This window comes from Onychostoma macrolepis, chromosome 16, assembly GCF_012432095.1.
Source record: "Onychostoma macrolepis isolate SWU-2019 chromosome 16, ASM1243209v1, whole genome shotgun sequence".
Taxonomy (NCBI): domain Eukaryota; kingdom Metazoa; phylum Chordata; class Actinopteri; order Cypriniformes; family Cyprinidae; genus Onychostoma; species Onychostoma macrolepis.
In genome coordinates, this window is record NC_081170.1 from 29248786 (window position 1) to 29267752 (window position 18967).

The window sequence follows — 18967 nt, forward strand, 5'->3', positions numbered from 1 at the left end:
TCACACATCATTACTATGTAGATTTATAGAGTTATTCGTATGTTCTTAGTCTGATTTAACACTTAGCTAATCACTATTAGCATGTAGCTATTCACTGCTAGCATGTGTAGCATGCATGAGGGAAGTCCTGTTTGCGATCACGAGTCAAAAGAGCAAAACCTGCATGTTTATATGACACTTTTATCCAAAGATATCCCTTTTGATCTGTTTTCAATGGAGGTCTATAGGGTGGTTGCTAGGGTGCTGTAAGTGGTTGCTAGGGTGTGGCTATGAAGGTCATAGGTCATTACTTATTGGTTACTTAAAAGAGGAGTCAAATGAGTGTGTGTGAGTTACAGAGACAGAGAGAGAAGGGGCTCTAAGGGCCTGCGTGTGTGTGTGTGTGTGTAAGAAAGTGACAGTTGAGATTCAAATTCACGAACATTCCGCCAATGTAAGTCAATGGGACTTTTTTGCCCGCTTTTTCGTCCGCTGTGCAAACATCATAGGGCCGATCGCTTAGAAAAGATATAGCCCACATCTCCTCAATGAGCCGGTCGATTTGACACCTCATTCATGGGTCTGTGACAAACGGTGCAGGAGGAGTAGCGAACCGAAGTTTTGTCCAGAAGAAGAATAAGAAGAAGAAGCAGGATAATAATAACTAGAATGTACATTTCCTGAAGAAAATGTGAGTGGTGCTTGCAGTGGCAAAATTCGGCGCAGGGCAGATACTACAGTGTTCTGCGCGATTGTAGAGAGTCAACTCCCATGTCTGTATGATGTTGTGGAGCTGAGATATGGCTTCTTTATGTTGCTAAACGGTTGCTAGGGTTCTCTATGTGGTTGCTAGGGTGTATCTGCACAGTCACCATGGTGATACTTACAGACTGGTTTTTCAGCTCGAACAAAAGAGGCCACGACGATATCTATACCACTTTCTGGTGCTGAGAAATTGCTTATTCATGAGTTTGTTCAGTTGCTAAGGTACTCTGAATGGTTGCTATGGTGTGACTATACAATTTATGGCATGATATTTAAAGACTATTTGACAGTCTGAATCCACTGAGTCCAACGCCATGTTTCTACAATGTTTTGGTGCTGGAAAATTGTTTGTTAATGTCCTTTTACGGTTGCTAGGGTGCTGTAAGTGGTTGCTAGGGCATAGGTATGAAGTTGTCATGTCAGTACTTATTGGCTGCTTGATAGGCCGAGTCAAATGAGCCCTCCCCAAGTCTCTGTGACCTCCTGATCCAAAGATATAATCTCACTAATTTTGTGCCAATGTTAAGTCTATGGGACTTTTTGCCCAAATTGTTTCATCCATCAGGCGAACATCGTACACTCAATTACTTATAAAACATATAGCACACCTTTATAACTGGGAGGTTACTAAGCGTATTGCTAACCGGTTGGTAGTTATCACACATCATTACTATGTAGATTTATAGAGTTATTCGTATGTTCTTAGTCTGATTTAACACTTAGCTAATCACTATTAGCATGTAGCTATTCACTGCTAGCATGTGTAGCATGCATGAGGGAAGTCCTGTTTGCGATCACGAGTCAAAAGAGCAAAACCTGCATGTTTATATGACACTTTTATCCAAAGATATCCCTTTTGATCTGTTTTCAATGGAGGTCTATAGGGTGGTTGCTAGGGTGCTGTAAGTGGTTGCTAGGGTGTGGCTATGAAGGTCATAGGTCATTACTTATTGGTTACTTAAAAGAGGAGTCAAATGAGTGTGTGTGAGTTACAGAGAGAGAGAGAAGGGGCTCTAAGGGCCTGCGTGTGTGTGTGTGTGTGTGAGTTACAGAGAGAGAGAGAGAAGGGGCTCTAAGGGCCTGCGTGTGTGTGTGTGTAAGAAAGTGACAGTTGAGATTCAAATTCACGAACATTCCGCCAATGTAAGTCAATGGGACTTTTTTGCCCGCTTTTTCGTCCGCTGTGCAAACATCATAGGGCCGATCGCTTAGAAAAGATATAGCCCACATCTCCTCAATGAGCCGGTCGATTTGACACCTCATTCATGGGTCTGTGACAAACGGTGCAGGAGGAGTAGCGAACCGAAGTTTTGTCCAGAAGAAGAATAAGAAGAAGAAGCAGAATAATAATAATAAGTATGCAAGAGAATAATAGTGATGCCTTGCCTTTGGCAAGCACCACTAATAAGTATGCAAGAGAATAATAGTGATGCCTTGCCTTTGGCAAGCACCACTAATAAGTATGCAAGATAACAATAGTGATGCCTTGCCTTTGGCAAGCACCACTAATAATAAGTTTAAGTACAATATCAGTAAGTTGGCTTTCTCAAGCCAACTTAATAAGTTTAAGTACAATATCAGTAAGTTGGCTTTCTCAAGCCAACTTAATAATAAGTTTAAGTACAATATCAGTAAGTTGGCTTTCTCAAGCCAACTTAATAATAAGAAGCTTAAGTACAATATCAGTAAGTTGGCTTTTTCAAGCCAACTTATTAATAAGAAGCTTAAGTACAATATCAGTAAGTTGGCTTTTTCAAGCCAACTTAATAAAAGCTGAATATAAATCTGTTTACCATGTAATGTGATCATGTCTCTTCAGAAGACTTGTATTAAACCCCTCGATTCATATGGATTTATTTTACAATCTCTTTATGAATGTTTTGAAGCATCAGAGTTTTGGGGAAGTAAACTTTCACTAGAGCAACAGAAATCGCTCAGATAAAAAAAAAAAGATCTTCATTTGTGTTCTGAAAATTAATTTCTTATGGGTTTGGAGTGACATGATGAAAGAATTTTCATTTTTGGGTGAATTAAGCTTTTAACTGTTAACTGTAAATTTTTATGTTATGTAAGATTAGTTACATAAGACCAGTTTTTGAGATGGTATTACCCTGTTGGCTTATCAAAATGTTAATGTTAATGTTAAAGTATAACAAATGTGTCAGAAAATGATAATAAAGTATTATATTGAACCTGTACGACATTTTAATATATGATTTTTCAAATTGCACACTTTCATGTTTTACGAGTTTGTAGATTAATAAAGAGTGGAATGTTCATGCATAAAACTGACATTTACCTAACTGAAATACTGATGTTGCTTTTATCAATATAGTAAATAATTATTTATAATTATACTGTCCAGGTGAGATGCCTCAAAAAAACCTAATCAAAACACTCGTATACACTATGTGGGGCCAGTCCAGTACCCATACTGGGCCCTAGTATATCCCACATGTGCTTCACAAGTGAGACCAATATGGGTCTTGTATGTGTTGCCCATTTGGGCCCCACATTAGCCCCAGTCAGGCCCCATATGAGATTCATATGGGCTGATTCAGATGGGGCCCACATGGAACCCATGGACAAACCCATGTAGGGCCCATATTTACAGCCCATATGTGGGCCCCATGATAGAATGTTGGCTGGAATCTTGCTTCAGATGAGGTTCTAACGGTACAAACTCTTCTTTCAGTTACGTATTGAAGTGCCTCACAGGAACCCATCGCAACACTGCGTGAATATACGGTCGGTTAAAAAAACTGAATGTTTGAAAAGTAATAATGGCATATATCTTGTATAAAAAGCCCTGTGATAAGGATAATCACAAATGTGTAAAATTAGCTTTTCTGTTGTTTTGTTCTAATTTCCTGTTATGTAATTTTAAAAGCCTTTTCTGGATTGTAAAATATGGTTTTGGTAATTGAAACGTAAACTAGCAATGACATTTGACTTTCTCTGTCAAGATTATTTATTTTTATTTATAGTGTTGTTTTAACATGTTTCTGTATTTTCCATGTTTATGATATTCTGGAATGACTAAAGATCAGCACAGAATTCTTGTGGATGGACCTCAGCAAGTCCTTCTGCAGTTGTATCCATCAAAGTGCTATGCAGACACAATGGGAATGATTGTCACATTGTAGAGCCTGGACAAATTGTAAATAAATTTATTTACTTTATAAGTGCACATATTAATTGGAGTCTGTGACTGTTAATATTGTAAGGCATATTTTAACGCTTCCCTTTGTTTTTATTAAAGCACACAGGTTCTCAAGAGGAATTCATCAAGGACAAATCTGTTGGCATTATAGTTGTTGGGTGACCAAAATGAGCACCATCAATCTGCAGTAATGTGGTCCCGGTAATAGAAGAAGAAATCTTGTTTATCTGCAGTTGTAACACGTAAGTTTTCAATATAGTACACAACACTTACTGTATGTCATGACACACAATGTCACAAGACTTAAATATAGCCAACATGGTGTTAAAGGGATAGTTCACCCTAAAATGAAAATTTGCAAGGTGTAGGTGACTTTTCAGTTCAGTAGAACATTTTTGGCTGAAATTGTGGTACTTGGTGATTCATAAAATTTTATTTTTAATGTCATTTTACATTATATTTTATTTATTTTAGTTTTTCTGTAATTTCTATATTCTGTATTTCTATCTATCTATCTATCTATATATATATATATATATATATATATATATATATATATATATATATATATATATATATATATATATATATAAGTATTTACAAGCATTCAGTATTGTGTTGTGTATTTCTACTAAGAGTTGTTAGTTATTTGTGCATTTTGCAGGTAAAAATTGTTTCTGCATGTTTTAACCATTTCCATGCATCAGTGGCAGGCAACTTTTTAAACCCAGAGTAACTGAAATGTAATTTTATAGGGGATTCATGTTTAAAGGTTATTTCACAGTTAAAGGGATAGTTCACCCAAAAATAAAAATTATCTTTAATTACTCGTCCTCATGTTGTTCCAAACCTGTAAGACCTTCAAGATCTTAAAGGTAGTAAAGATATCGTTAAAATGGGTGCACACCAAAAGTGCTAGTGTTAAAGCACCCTTATATTCTTGAAATAGCAGTACTTGTTGCAGTTGGTCTGATGTAATTTGCAACTTTTTTTTTTTTTTATTTTTTTTTTTTACTTAGCCTCTTTATTGCTGCTTGTTGTTATTGAATATTTTTAACAGAATGTATTACTGTAGTTGAAGTAATGTACAGTAGTATTCTATACTGATTTAATTTTTATAATTGTATGTAAAGAATTTCTTCTTTTTTGTTGTTTTTTTTTCAGCCATCTCATGAATTGAGGTGACATGGGCATCTTGATTGTGACTGAGGAGGAGGAATGGGAGGTGCTTCCAAAATAAACCAATGGTGTTGCTATCATTTTGGAAGAGCGTCTTGTCGCCATCAATATCTGTGACGTCCCGAAAGCATTTGTGCTCCTGATGGGTCGTCTTTACATCATTAACAAAACACAGTACAGTTCTGATGTTCTCAAAACTTTGCACGAACATTGGTGGGAGTAACTGTTCTTCACGTGTTTGCGGGCTACGAAACATGCTACTCTGCAAAAAGTAGGCTTTTTGTTTGGTTTTTGCACTTTGTTCAACTCACATTTTTTGCCATGTTATGGCATCTCTTTTTAAAATTTTGAATGCACTTTGATGCATGTTCTTACTTCTGACTTATATTGAAATGGAAAATTTCAGAATTACTCATCTGTTCTTTTGATTAAATGTGCATTAGTGAAAGGAATGTAGATATTTACTGCAATTGTTCCAAATAAATTAAATGTTAATATGTCAGTGTTTGTTTTTAAAGGTGTTTTTATACTAAACACACTAATACTAAATATGCTGTCAATTTTGAAATAAAAATGTCATGGACATTTAAGAACATGCAATGCATTTTATGCGAATAGAAAATAGAAACTTGAGTTGTGTGGGCAAATTACATAGTTCAGCCAGTTGAATGAACTTAACATTACTAGTAAGATTAACTATTCTTGAAAAAGTTACCTGGCTGCCTTAAAAATATAAGTTAATTCAACAAGATGCTTAGTTTGGCCAATTTGTATTAAGTTTGCAGAACTTATACTTACAAGTTTATTCAACAAAATGCTTAGTTTAAACAACTCAACGTTTGTTCGTCTCACTAATTTTATGTTGTTTCAACTTCAATTTAGGTTAGCACAACTTTCTCCTCTTGTTGGGTTAACTAAAAACTGGTTGGTTAGTATGGAGCGAATTTTGTGCCAATAATCATCAAACAAATCCAGTGTTTTGCAAATAAACACAATCTGCTTTGCAAAGAAAAACTCGACTTTCAAACAAACGCAAACTGATTTGCAAATACAAAACTATCTGAGAGAAAATGCAGATGTATGGACAAATATGTATTGTGTGTTACAACTGTGAGACTCATTTGCCTTTTTATGACGAAATGTGACTTGATTTTCTCACAAATGCGGCGGATGCAGGCGGATTTTCTCACATGTGTGCAGACTGATTTTCTCACATGTGTGCAAACAGATTTTCTCACAAATGCAATCCAAAAACAGCAGATGGCACTGTTGGTCAATTTATGCTAGTCTCTCGAGACCCGAAACACCTGTTTACCTTTTCAGGGAATACAGCAAACCAACATGAGTGGGGAACAGGTGAGTTTCTGTCTTACTATATCTATAATTAACCATTTAGCCTAGGTGTTTTCACAAAGCATCCCCACTACAATGTTAGTGAGTGAAATTCACAATAAGTGTTGTAAAGTTGTTAACACCCAGACAGCACACGTACGTCTGGCCGACGTCGGCCCAATATCGAAACGTCAGCCTCACTACCTGAAACAGCTAATAAGCATCGGCCAGGCGTAGGTCGATATAATTCGGTCAGTGCTCTGTTTTCCAGCTCATCAGTCGTCGGCCCCGGATCGGTTCACGACCACAGGCCGATGCCGCGCTTTTTTCTGTTTGCGGCGAGCCCAGTTATTCGTCTCTTAGCAACCCACAGAGAGAAGCCACTCATCCCGGAGACATCTGTGCTTTCAGGTAAGATTTCACTTCAGCTAAATTACAAAAAAAAAAATACTACTTTGTTAACTCTGTGAAACTTAAAAGGTACTAGTTAGGCACATTTGGTGTGCTACAGCACAGGTGAAGAGACTGTGGCTAATTTCCAACTAACTTGTTTAGCTAACGGTCACGCTAGCGATTTTTGCCTTAATGCGTTTCCAGCCATTTCTCTGAGGGGAAATGTTAAAGCGGATTATTAAAGAGAAGTCCTAACTGCTTTTCCGCCGTGTTTTTCACTCTTTTACAGGCTGCCAGAAAGAATCCGTCTCTATACGGTGAGGTATTGTTGCTGTTGCTTTTTGAACTACAAATTGAGTTTTAAGTTCATTATTGAATATTAATTTAACGAGACTGTAATTTATTAATGTAATATTTTAATCCTATATGTTTATTTGTGTAAATGCTGTGTGCGCGTTGAGCTCTGCGCGAGCGGGGAGCAGAGTTGCCATGGAAACGGGGCTTTGACACAACTACTGGCAAACAGTAATCTCCGTCTCTCGCTGCGGTTTTCACTGATTTCAGGCAAGTACTGTATAGTCCCTAAACTTAATCACACAAATATTACATACAAACGTCCCTGACATGTTTCTTATTTGTTATTGACATGTTTCAATTAAATATTTATTTTATAGAAATGGTTTAGTGTCTTCGAAAAGGTCTGTTAGCATCTTAGCAGTTTTCAGGTAGGCTAACTCTAGATTGAGCTCGTGTTTATGAAACTTTTAATCAAATATTCGAATAAAATAAAAATTGGACTGTGTCCTATGGTGTGACAGCAAAAATGTAGAAGAAAAAAAAACTACAAATAACTTGAGAAAAATGTATCTTCATTCTTAGTTACAAATAGCATGAGAGAGGTTTATCTTCAATGTTAGTTTATTTTAATTTAATTTAATTTTTTTTTTTTTTTTTTTGCTGTCACACCATAGGACACATTGATATGTCAACTACCCGTATGAGAGATTTTGATAGCTCTGTAAAGGTTTTCCTGGCGATTTGTCAAAGGGTTGTTGGAAAAGACTTTACTGAATCGATGACATCACTTATATGGAGAGTGTAATCGACTGAAAACAAGTTTTGATATTTCATGGTAAACAAATATTAATAAAAATTGTTCTGTGATTTCAGGAGGACAGAAAGAAACTCTACATAACAGAAGGAAGCTCCAAGATTTCAACATTTCTGAAGGAGCTACTGACTTAGAAATACAGGTGAACTGAAGAAGCTGAAATATAGATCATGAAATATATTAATGTGCATTTTTCAAAATATATTTAGCCAATTTTAAGAAGGCCTTGACATCAAAACGTAAGTGACACTCATCCTAAAACTAAAAACATAGATTCTGTTATATTAAGATTATGTTGTTATTAGTAGTAGTAGTAGAATTTGTTGTGTGTGTGTGTGTATGTGTGTATATATATTTGTTAATAATTGTTATATATTATTCTTTCTTTTATTTGCATTTTACTGCTGCTCTAGCTCGTTTCCTTCTAATAAACCTGGAGTTGCAAACTAAATATTGTTGGCTCTGTGACAGATTGCTTGTTTCTTTCCTAGATTCTTCAGTGGTGATGGCCTGCTGCACCCAGCAGAGTTGGAGTGAACCTACTGTCAGACAGTGGCGTACCGTGGGGTTTCAGTCAGGGCCTTCAGTAAGCAACTGTAAACTACATGTACACATTTTACACATCTCTGTTACAGCTAATGTAGCCATATGCGTAATGCACATATTATGCCGCACACAGGCTCTCAACAACAGTGACTGCTGATCAACAATTTCAACAGTAGGCTAGATTAGGGTGGGTTAAATGCAGAGTAAATTTTCCTACATCATGATCAGTAAAAGTAATCCGCCAATACACAAGTCACTATGCACATTCACGTCACTCTAAAATGACAACGTGCCCAAAGCAGCAAAACTGTACAAATGCTGGACATCCACACACCACACCACAGTATTATCAACGCACCATGTACACCTCCATAACAATGTGCATGATACAATACTCATCAAATAATAAAGCACTCACCTGTCACTTGTAAATAAAGTCCCTGGGTCTATCATTCCATGCCTCTTTACTTGGATTAAAAAGTAAACACGTCAACAAAATAACTTGTGCTCGGTGCTAGCTGTTAGCCACTCATAGCACTCATAGTTGCAATCTTTGAAATGGCGCATAAAAACTTTGCTGGCCTTTGTTAGCGAATTCAGTTTGGGAGTAGGTCTTCCTTTCTCAGTTATTCTCGTTTGTCTTCAAAAGAGCGCCTTGAAAAGGTGTTTTTAGTAGCTAGGCAACAAGATCTGGTGTAGGCGCCGATGACTGCAGCTGTCATTTTCTTTTCATTGAATTTCACTTTCGTATTGGAAATCCCTCACTAAAAGGCGGTATAATGCTGGGGGTAGCACTGGGCACGTCACTAGACCCAGAGGGCGGGCTGTCATTGAACTTCAAAATTTGATTGGCTGATGATTCTGTCACTAATGCTTGTAACTGGGTATCTCAGAGAAAGAATAAGCATTGTTCTTTTACATGTTACCAACATTGTAACAATACAAAATGGACTGAAAATGTTTTAGCTTACCCTTTAATAATGTTGAAGGATAATGTTTAACTGAACACAAAACTAGAGACTTGTTTAGTAAGATTTTATCTGAACATAAGTGACACTCGACCTAAAACTAAAAACATAGATTCTGTTATCTTAAGATTATATTATTAGTAGTATTAGTTATATATGTATATGTTATTATATTGCTATATATATTATTCTTTCTTTTATCTGCATTTTACTGCTGCTCTAGCTCGTTTCCTTCTAATAAATATGGAGTTGCAAACTAAATATTGTTTGCTCTGTGTCAGATTGCTTGTTTTGTTCCTAGATTCTTCAGTGCTGATGGCCTGCTGCACCCAGCAGAGTCAGTGTGAACTCCTGTAAGACAACATCACCAAGATGCTATAAACCGCAGGATTAGTAAGTAAAGTCTCGAACATACACACTGTTTCATAAGTTTGGGTTGGTATGATTATTTTGTTTTTTTTATGTTTTTGAAAGTCTCTTATGCCAACCACAGTTTAATGTATGAAATTATTACAATTTACTACAATTTAAAATAACTGTTTTCTATTTGAATATATTTGGAGAGATAATTTATTCCTGTGATGATAAAGCTGAATTTTGTCACATGATCCTTCAGAAATCATTTTAATTTTCTGATTCTTATCAGCGTTGAAAACAGCTGTGCTGCTTCATTTTTCCAGGATTCTTTGGTGAATTATGTTTTAAAACAGTACAGCATTTGACATTGATAATAATCAGAAATGTTTCTTGAGCAGCAAATCAGCGTATCAGAATGATTTCTGAAGGATCATGTGACACTGAAGACTGGAGTAATGAATGTTCTGCTTTGATCACAGAAATAAATTACATTGCATAATATGCAGAAAACTGTTGTTAAATAGTTTTTTATTCATTTTGATCAAATAAATGCAGCCTTTTTGAGCAGAAGAGACTTCTCTCAAAGACGTAAAACAATCTTACTGACCACTGACAAATTGTTGAACTTACCCTTTAATAATGTTGAAGGATAATGTTTAACTGAACACAAAAATAGAGACTTTAAATAAAAATATTTTAGATATTTTAATATAAAATATTTATTATTTTTATCATGCTATTTAAAATTTTTAACTGCGTATTTATTGTTTGCCTGGTTTTTAATTTGTGTTTATGCAACTGTTGTATTATTGTAACTCAGTTTTTGCCATGAAGATAGCCTTCGATGCTGACAGCACAGAACACATGACTTGTTTTATGAACTACTGTCATATGGACATTATTTTGTTGCCAGAAGATGGTCTTCCCCAGTGAGTCTCAGTCACCTCTGGCTGATTAAAGGATGTTTTTAAATTGTAACCTTGAAATATGCATATTCTGTAAACCTACTTTGAAATAAGTATTGTGAAAAGTGCTATACTTATACAATATTTAACCATGGTTTTACTATAGTAAAACTAGCAAGCATGATTATAGTAACCATGTGTTTTTTATTTTGAAACCATGCTTCGATGTCATATTCTATAGTAACATTGTAGTAATAATTCAGTAAAACTGGTAACTATGACTATAGTGACCATAGTTTTTGAAATTATGGTAAATGTTGTAACTATGGTTTTACTGCAAATGCTGTAGTAACGGTTATTTTGTAGTTACTATGGTTTTACTGCAACAGTCATAGTTAAACCATGGTTACTGTAGTAAAACTATGGTAGATTTTATTTTTACTATGGTTTTACTACTTTAAATGCTATAGTAATGGTTATTTTTGTACTTACTATGGTTTTACTGCAACAGTCATAGTTAAACCATGGTGATTGTAGTAAAACTATGGTTGATTTTGAGTTTACTATGGTTTTACTGCAAATGCTGTGGTAAAATCATGGTTAATTTTCAAAAGACTACAAATAATCGTGAATTATCCGCTTTTGATCAAAACATCTGGTAAATGTAAATGTATTTGTATGTGTAATGTGTTAAATGAAAATATTAATAAAGTTGCAGCTGTTCTTGAGAGTGGTGTGTATTGTTTTATTATAAACCAGCGGCGGCAGCTGCAGGTGGTCCATAACGATGAGCAAAACGCCGGTGAACCGCGTCCACGCAGAGCGGCCGGGATTAACAGCTGCGTCGTCCCAACATCGGCCGGAGGGCATATCCGATCAGAGGCCGACGTCGCGGCGACGTATTGCCGATTAGCAAACGATCCCTGAGTGACATCGTGCCGACGAAATTTTGTACATCGGGCCGACGTCAGCCAGACGTACGTGTGCTGTCTGGGCATGATTGATTAGTTCAAAAATCAGGAGTGACATGGCTAAACATTTAACTAGGCAGTCTTTCTCTATAAAAATGATCTGATCCATTCTCTGTACCTCATCCTCTTTTGGATCGTTCACTTACGTCCGCGTTTGGTCCTCTTTTTGACGTTCGCTGGCGGACGTTCTGAGGACATCCGCATTTGGTCCTCTTTTTGACGTTCGCTGGCGGACGTTCGGAGGACATTCGTCCGAACCAGTTTGCGAAAGTCCCTGTTTCGTCCCTCATCTGCCATTACCATAACAGCACTTGAAAAATCCAGTCGCCCATGCGTGGGCTTTTATCAGACCTGACACCTTGCAACTCAGACAAAGAGTTGACAAATTTGAACTAACCCAGCCGGCACATGACCGACCTTCAACGTCGAAATATGGTTGAAATAAGGTCAGTTGTTGTTTCAATGTTGAAACTACGTTGAAATAATGTTTAATGCTAAATGGTTGAAAAGGGGTAATAAGAACACTTATAAATCAACTTTGATTTTTTTTTTTTTTTTTACAAGATCTGTATGTGAATCATTTAATGTATGTACAGAATAAATAATTTCTGCCTTTTAAGTTATTATTAAGATCGTTATTATTATTTTATTATCATTTTACATTTTTATCATGAAACCTTCTGGTATAACTATTATCAACAACAATAAAACTAAACACATTGCCCTTCCTTACCCTGATAGCACACGTACATCTCTGAGACGTCTATTTGACGTCTGCATTTACATCTGCAAGACGTATTTTTTAGGGTGTTTGCTCATCTGCAATACGTCTATAGGACGTCTCCTTTTAGATGTCAAATAGACGTCTATTAGATGTCTTTAAGATGTTTATGATTTAGAATGTATGTAAAACTGACATCTTACAGACGTCTGTCAGACGTTTATAGACAGCAGATGCTTTCCAGATCAAGAGATCTTTAACAGACATCTTGCAGACGTACGTCTGCTATCTGCCACGCTGAAACAATTCCGATTGGTTATTTAACTTGTTTGCTTTGATCATGATTGGTTAATCTGGCTGTCATTCATGAAACTGGCCAATGAAACTGTGCGCGCCATTTTAAGTTTGAAAATATGACCGTTATCCTGACCGTCTTTCTGAGTGAGAGAGCTGTGAGTGAGAGAGCTGCTGCACAATAAAACTGCTAGGTCGGTCCCGAATTATAATTATTGTATAAAAAACGTTTACCATTAAAGCTATTATTATATTATACTGGTACTATTTATGTAAACGCTGCGTAACTTTCATGTGTTTGATGGGCGCACGCGTTGAACATTAGAGGCGAGCATTTAAACTGGAGTGGAAGGAGTTTCCATGGAAACCGGCCGGCAATTCAGCTGACACGTAGCAAAAAAACTCCGTCTCTCACTGTTGTTTTTACTGCTTTCAGGTAAGTTTAGTCCCTAAAATTACACAAATAATACATACAACTGTTCCTGACACTTTCTTACATGTAATTGACACGCTTCTGTTGAATATTTACTTTACAGAAATGGTTCAGTGTCATCACAACCGTGAGCTAACCAGAGGCTAACTATAAGAGGTAGCTATAGATTTGAGCTCTTATTTATGAAAGTTTGGGATTTTAATCACAGATTATGTGTAGATGAGTGATTTTTATAGCTTTGTAAATGTTTTGCTGGCAATTTGTTAATGGATGAATTGAAATAAGCTAATTAATTTAACCTAAAAGTATGCACTGTACTGTTAATCAACTTAAAGTTACATGAACTAAAATGGGCTGAAGCTAACGTTATTTCAAAGACATTTTTATCTTTCATTGTAGACAAATATTGATAAAAATTGTACTGTGATTTTAGGAGTGTCAGAAAAATCCCTCGAATTCTGCTGATAGATATATTGGAAACATAGGCGATCTGAGAAAGCATATTAAATAACTTCATATGCATTTTTCCCAATATATTTCACCTATATAATCATGCATCTTTAAAACCTAAAAACGTAAATCTTCGTTTCTTAAGATTTTTTTGTATGTTCTGTACATTATTCTCTCTCATTTCTGCATTTCACCCCTGCCGTAGTTTATTTCGAATAAACCTGACATTGTATACTATTGTTGGCTCTGTGACAGATTGTTTATGTTCCTATAGTCTTCCATGCTGATGGCCGTGCAGCAGAGTTGGAGGGGACCTCTTGTCGAAGAACATCTCCAAGACACTATGAGCATCTGACTAGTAAGTAAAACCTCAAACATTCAAAAGTTTATCAGATGTTAAAAAATATATCAAATAAATATAAAATATTTTTGGAGTCCTGTATGTCTTACAAGGCCATCTCGTTTAACACTGCATGAGGACACTACAACCAGAGAGGTACAACATAATTCAAAATGAGACACAGATGATAATAAAAATAGTGCTTGGAAATTAAAATTCATAATGGTAAGACAGAACCAAGTACCGTGACTGTGCCTCACTTCAAAGTGAAACAGTCTGTAATGGTCATCTGCCATGCCAGATCGATGGTGAAGGTGGGAATTATAAGTTTGATTTTCTAGACTTTAAATGTACTAAAGTGTTTGTTCAAGTAGACTTTGTTGCTTGTGGAAACCTCACACAAGCCTGAAAGGTACTTAACTCTAGATCCGCCAGAGGTCGCTGTATACCTTAAAGCGCCAGCGGATAAATTTTACCCACACACATGGCAACTGTTTTTATATGGCTCAAGAACATATTATTTCACTGTATTATGCCACTGTCTTCACAAAGAAGTGTCTAGAGTCATGAAATGATTATGTCTAGTTGTCAGCTATGTTTTTACCCTGTTGTTTTATGTTCAAGGCTTTTTAATGCAGCCTACACTAATCCATAAAGGTCAGTAAGCTAAAAAAAAAAAAAAAAAGCCTGCACTGACTACGAAAATTAGAAGGTAGTAAATATTTGGGTGGTGTAATATTATAATACGATGTCATTAATCAATATATTAGGATAACCCACGTTATTTAAATTACTAAAATAGCCAATAGACAATAATGAGCAATAATAATTGACCACACTGCATAGGAAGATGCTATGACAAATTCACGGCACAGCTTCACCTAGGCCCAATTATTAATTTGTTTAGTTATATCATTCATAATTTGAATAATAGAACACCGCCAATAAACTTCGGGTAATCAAAAAAAAATGTTTTATTCATTACATCATAGATGTAATAGATTTTTTTTCTTCAGGAAACAGCCAGACTAGAATAAATAGCAACACAGTAGCAGACAATAAACGATATGGCAAGACAAAAATTAAATAATAAAACCAAAGTTTGACCAATTATGAGTAACGTTAGGCTAAAACATCTAAATATGATGTCTGGATTACTGTCAGATGCTGAGCCGACCCAGGACGCATAACTTACCATCAGACTCTCCATCACTCATGGCATTTAGTGTTTCTAATACCGACCTTCCAAGAATCGCATTCTTTTAGTCATTTTGACATTATTTTTTAAACTGATAACCGCTAAATCGGTGAGTGAAAGGCATTGCCTAGAAATGTACGATGTTAAAACACAAGCGTCAAGAAAATGACAGCGTGAAAATACATGCATTATATAGCGGGTAAATTTGATCCGTGCGGCGCTTATAGGTCTAAAAGCTCTGTTTTTTTTATCTGGTTTATCTAAATAATTTTTAACAACATTGGATTGTAAATTACATAATTTTAGTAAAAGCCAATGACTGGAAGACTTGAATGTTTTGTTGAAAATCTGTTATGTACATTTGAAAAACAGCCACAGGTCAAATTTACCCCGTGGCGGTTCTAATGTTAAAACTTAAAATCTTATTTGCACTCTTGAAAACTGTTCACCAAAGACTAAATTTCAGTCTGGCAGAATTTTCTGCACACTTCACCACCAAGATCAAAATGAGCGTTGTGAATGTAAAAGCTTCACATTACATTCATAATTATTGTTAATATTTGACTTGTGTTTCAGGCTTTTTGTGAAGACAGAAAATCAAGAGATGTTGTGACAACCTGGACAGAATTCAGCTCCAGATCCAGCCTCCACACCAGACTTCTCACGCACAAGGACTGCTGTCTACTAGCATATTATGTGTTCTCTTTAGAGTTAGGTGCATGTAGATATTACCTGATTTTTAGATATAATGAAAACTCTATCATATATATATATATATATATATATATATATATATATATATATATATATATATATATACAGGTGCTGGTCATATAATTAGAATATCATCAAAAAGTTGATTTATTTCACTAATTCCATTCAAAAAGTGAAACTTGTATATTATATTCATTCATTACACACAGACGGATATATTTCAAATGTTTATTTCTTTTCATTTTGATGATTAGAGCTTACAGCTCATGAAAGTCAAAAATCAGTATCTCAAAATATTAATATTACTTAAGACCAATACAAAGAAAGGATTTTTAGAAATCTTGGCCAACTGAAAAGTATGAAAATGAAAAGTATGAGCATGTACAGCACTCAATACTTAGTTGGGGCTCCTTTTGCCTGAATTACTGCAGCAATGCGGCGTGGCATTGAGTTGATCAGTCTGTGGCACTGTTCAGGTGTTATGAGAGCCCAGGTTGCTTTGATAGCGGCCTTCAGCTCATCTGCATTGTTGGGTCTGGTGTCTCTCATCTTCCTCTTGACAATACTCCATAGATTCTCTATGGGGTTCAGGTCAGGCGAGTTTGCTGGCCAATCAAGCACAGTAACACTATGGTCATTGAACCAGCTTTTGGTACCTTTGGCAGTGTGGGCAGGTGCCAAGTCCTGCTGGAAAATGAAATCAGCATCTCCATAAAGCTTGTCAGCAAAAGGAAGCATGAAGTGCTCTAAAATTTCCTGGTAGATGGCTGCGTTGACTGTGGACTTCAGAAAACACAGTGGACCAACACCAGCAGATGACATGGCAGCCCAAATCATCACTGACTGTGGAAACTTCACACTGGACTTCAAGCAACATGGATTCTGTGCCTCTCCACTCTTCCTTCAGACTCTGGGACCTAGATTTCCAAATGAAATGTAAAATTTACTTTTATCTGAAAAGAGGACTTTGGACCACTGAGCAACAGTCCAGTTCTTTTTCTCCACAGCCCAGTTAAGATGCTTCTGACGTTGTCTCTGGTTCAGAAGTGGCTTGGTAGCCCTTTTCCTGAAGACGTCTGAGCGTGGTGACTCTTGATGCACTGACTCCAGCTTCAGTTCTCTCCTTGTGAAGCTCTCCCAAGTGTTTGAATCGGCTTTGCTTGACTGTATTCTCAAGCTTGCGGTCATCCCTGTTGCTTGTGCAACTTTTCCTACCCAAATTCTTCCTTCCAGTCAACTTTGCATTTAATATGCTTTGATACAGCACTCTGTAAACAGCCACACCTTTCAGTAATGACCTTCTGTGACTTACCCTCTTTGTGGAGGGTGTCAATGTACGTCTTCTGGATCATTGCCAAGTCAGCAGTCTTCTCCATTATTGTTGTTTCAAAGAACAAGAGATACCCAGAATTTATACTGTAGGGATGGTCATTTATTCAAACTCAAATGTAAATATTCTAATATTTTGAGATACTGATTTTTGACTTTCATGAGCTGTAAGCTCTAATCATCAAAATTAAAAGAAATAAACATTTGAAATATATCAGTCTGTGTGTAATGAATGAATATAATATACAAGTTTCACTTTTTGAATGGAATTAGTGAAATAAATCAACTTTTTGATGATATTCTAATTATATGACCAGCACCTGTATATGAAGAGTTCAGATGCAAAAGCCTCTAAATGCCATCTGAAATTTTCTTCTAAAATGAGCATTTTTCTCAAGCTCCTATATTTATGTTCAGTTATTTCATTTTAATTGCATAGAAAATGACCTATATATTGCCATTAGAGTAAAATAACTGAACCTAAACATAGCAGCCTGATCAAAATGCTCATTTTAGATGGCACTTAGAGGCTTTTGCATCTGAACTCTTCATATATATATATATACACTATATTGCCAAAAGTATTGGGTCACCCCCTTCTAATGAACAGGTTTGACTACTTTAGCAATTTCCATGAGTACAAATCTTAATGTTTAAGCACATAATGATATTCTAGGGAATTGTGTGCTTCTAATTTTAAAGCAACAGTTTGGACAGGACCATTTTCTATTCTAACATGACAATGCCTCTGTGTATAAGGCAAGGTTCAAAAAGAAATGATTGATTGAGTCAGTGTGGAAGAACCTGACTGGTCTGCAGAAAGCCAAGTCCTAATCCAAGCTAAACACCTGTGTGTGACTTTAAATGCAGACTTTGAGCCAAAAACGCTTTACCAAACACCAATTTGATTGGTTGAATAGAGGAGAATGTGATTAGTTGAGAAATTGTACGTAGTTAATGATGGATCTTAAATATTTAAATACAGTGTGTTGTATGCCTACTAAGACTTGCATATTTGTGCATAATATTTTGACCCTGGATGCTTACAGAAGGATAATCTTTCATTTATGTGCAAGACACATCATAAGCATTCATAATTTTGTTGGTTCATGCTGAACTGGTGTTGATAAATGTACTCTTATTAATATAAAGTCAGTTTATATTGTCGCTGTTTTTAAGTTACATTGTCTGGAGAGTTTTCCAGTTTTTCAGTGTCCAAATGTTGTTTGTATTCTATTTATTATGAAGGGGCAAATTATAATCTCGATAATGAAAACATTTACATGTGTGGAGATTTAATTTAGTTACATATAGTTTGAGTAAACGGGAATATATTCTATGAACCATGTTTAAGTTTATTTAGTTGAATATTTTAATGCTTTAAAATATATTTGCATTTATAGAAATCTAATATATTTACATGTACAGAAATCTAATATGTTAACAAATATTAGAAATTAATATATGGACAAATATTGCAAATTAATATATTTACATAGTCTGATATCTAAATGTATTTACATATAAAGGAAATAAATATATGTAAATATTTCCGATAAAAAATATTTATTGAATATGTGAAAAATATTAAAAAGCGGCCAAAATCAAATATTTAAATATATTTTTAATGTATATTTCAAAATATATTTACATATATTATATAAAATATTTTTCTTCTATTTGAATTTAAGATATTTAAATATATCAAAATATAGTTATTAAAATATATTTCGATCTATGTGACTTCTGTATGGGATGGTTTATGTATTTTTGGTCAAACAGACTTGAGCAAGTTTCCAAACTATATTTATAATTATTA

The 18967-nt window shown here is 35.5% G+C and overlaps 2 long non-coding RNA genes across 2 annotated transcripts; both read left to right on the forward strand.

The window, feature by feature from the left end:
• The first annotated feature begins 8040 nt into the window (after positions 1–8040).
• LOC131522275 (uncharacterized) lies at positions 8041–10006 on the forward strand. The gene is made up of 3 exons (XR_009266490.1): positions 8041–8064; positions 8414–8508; positions 9738–10006. It is a non-coding gene; the product is annotated as an uncharacterized LOC131522275 (long non-coding RNA).
• Positions 10007–13044: 3038 nt separating this feature from the next.
• Positions 13045–15855, forward strand: LOC131522482 (uncharacterized). The gene is made up of 4 exons (XR_009266535.1): positions 13045–13120; positions 13221–13273; positions 13842–13925; positions 15682–15855. It is a non-coding gene; the product is annotated as an uncharacterized LOC131522482 (long non-coding RNA).
• Positions 15856–18967: the final 3112 nt, after the last annotated feature.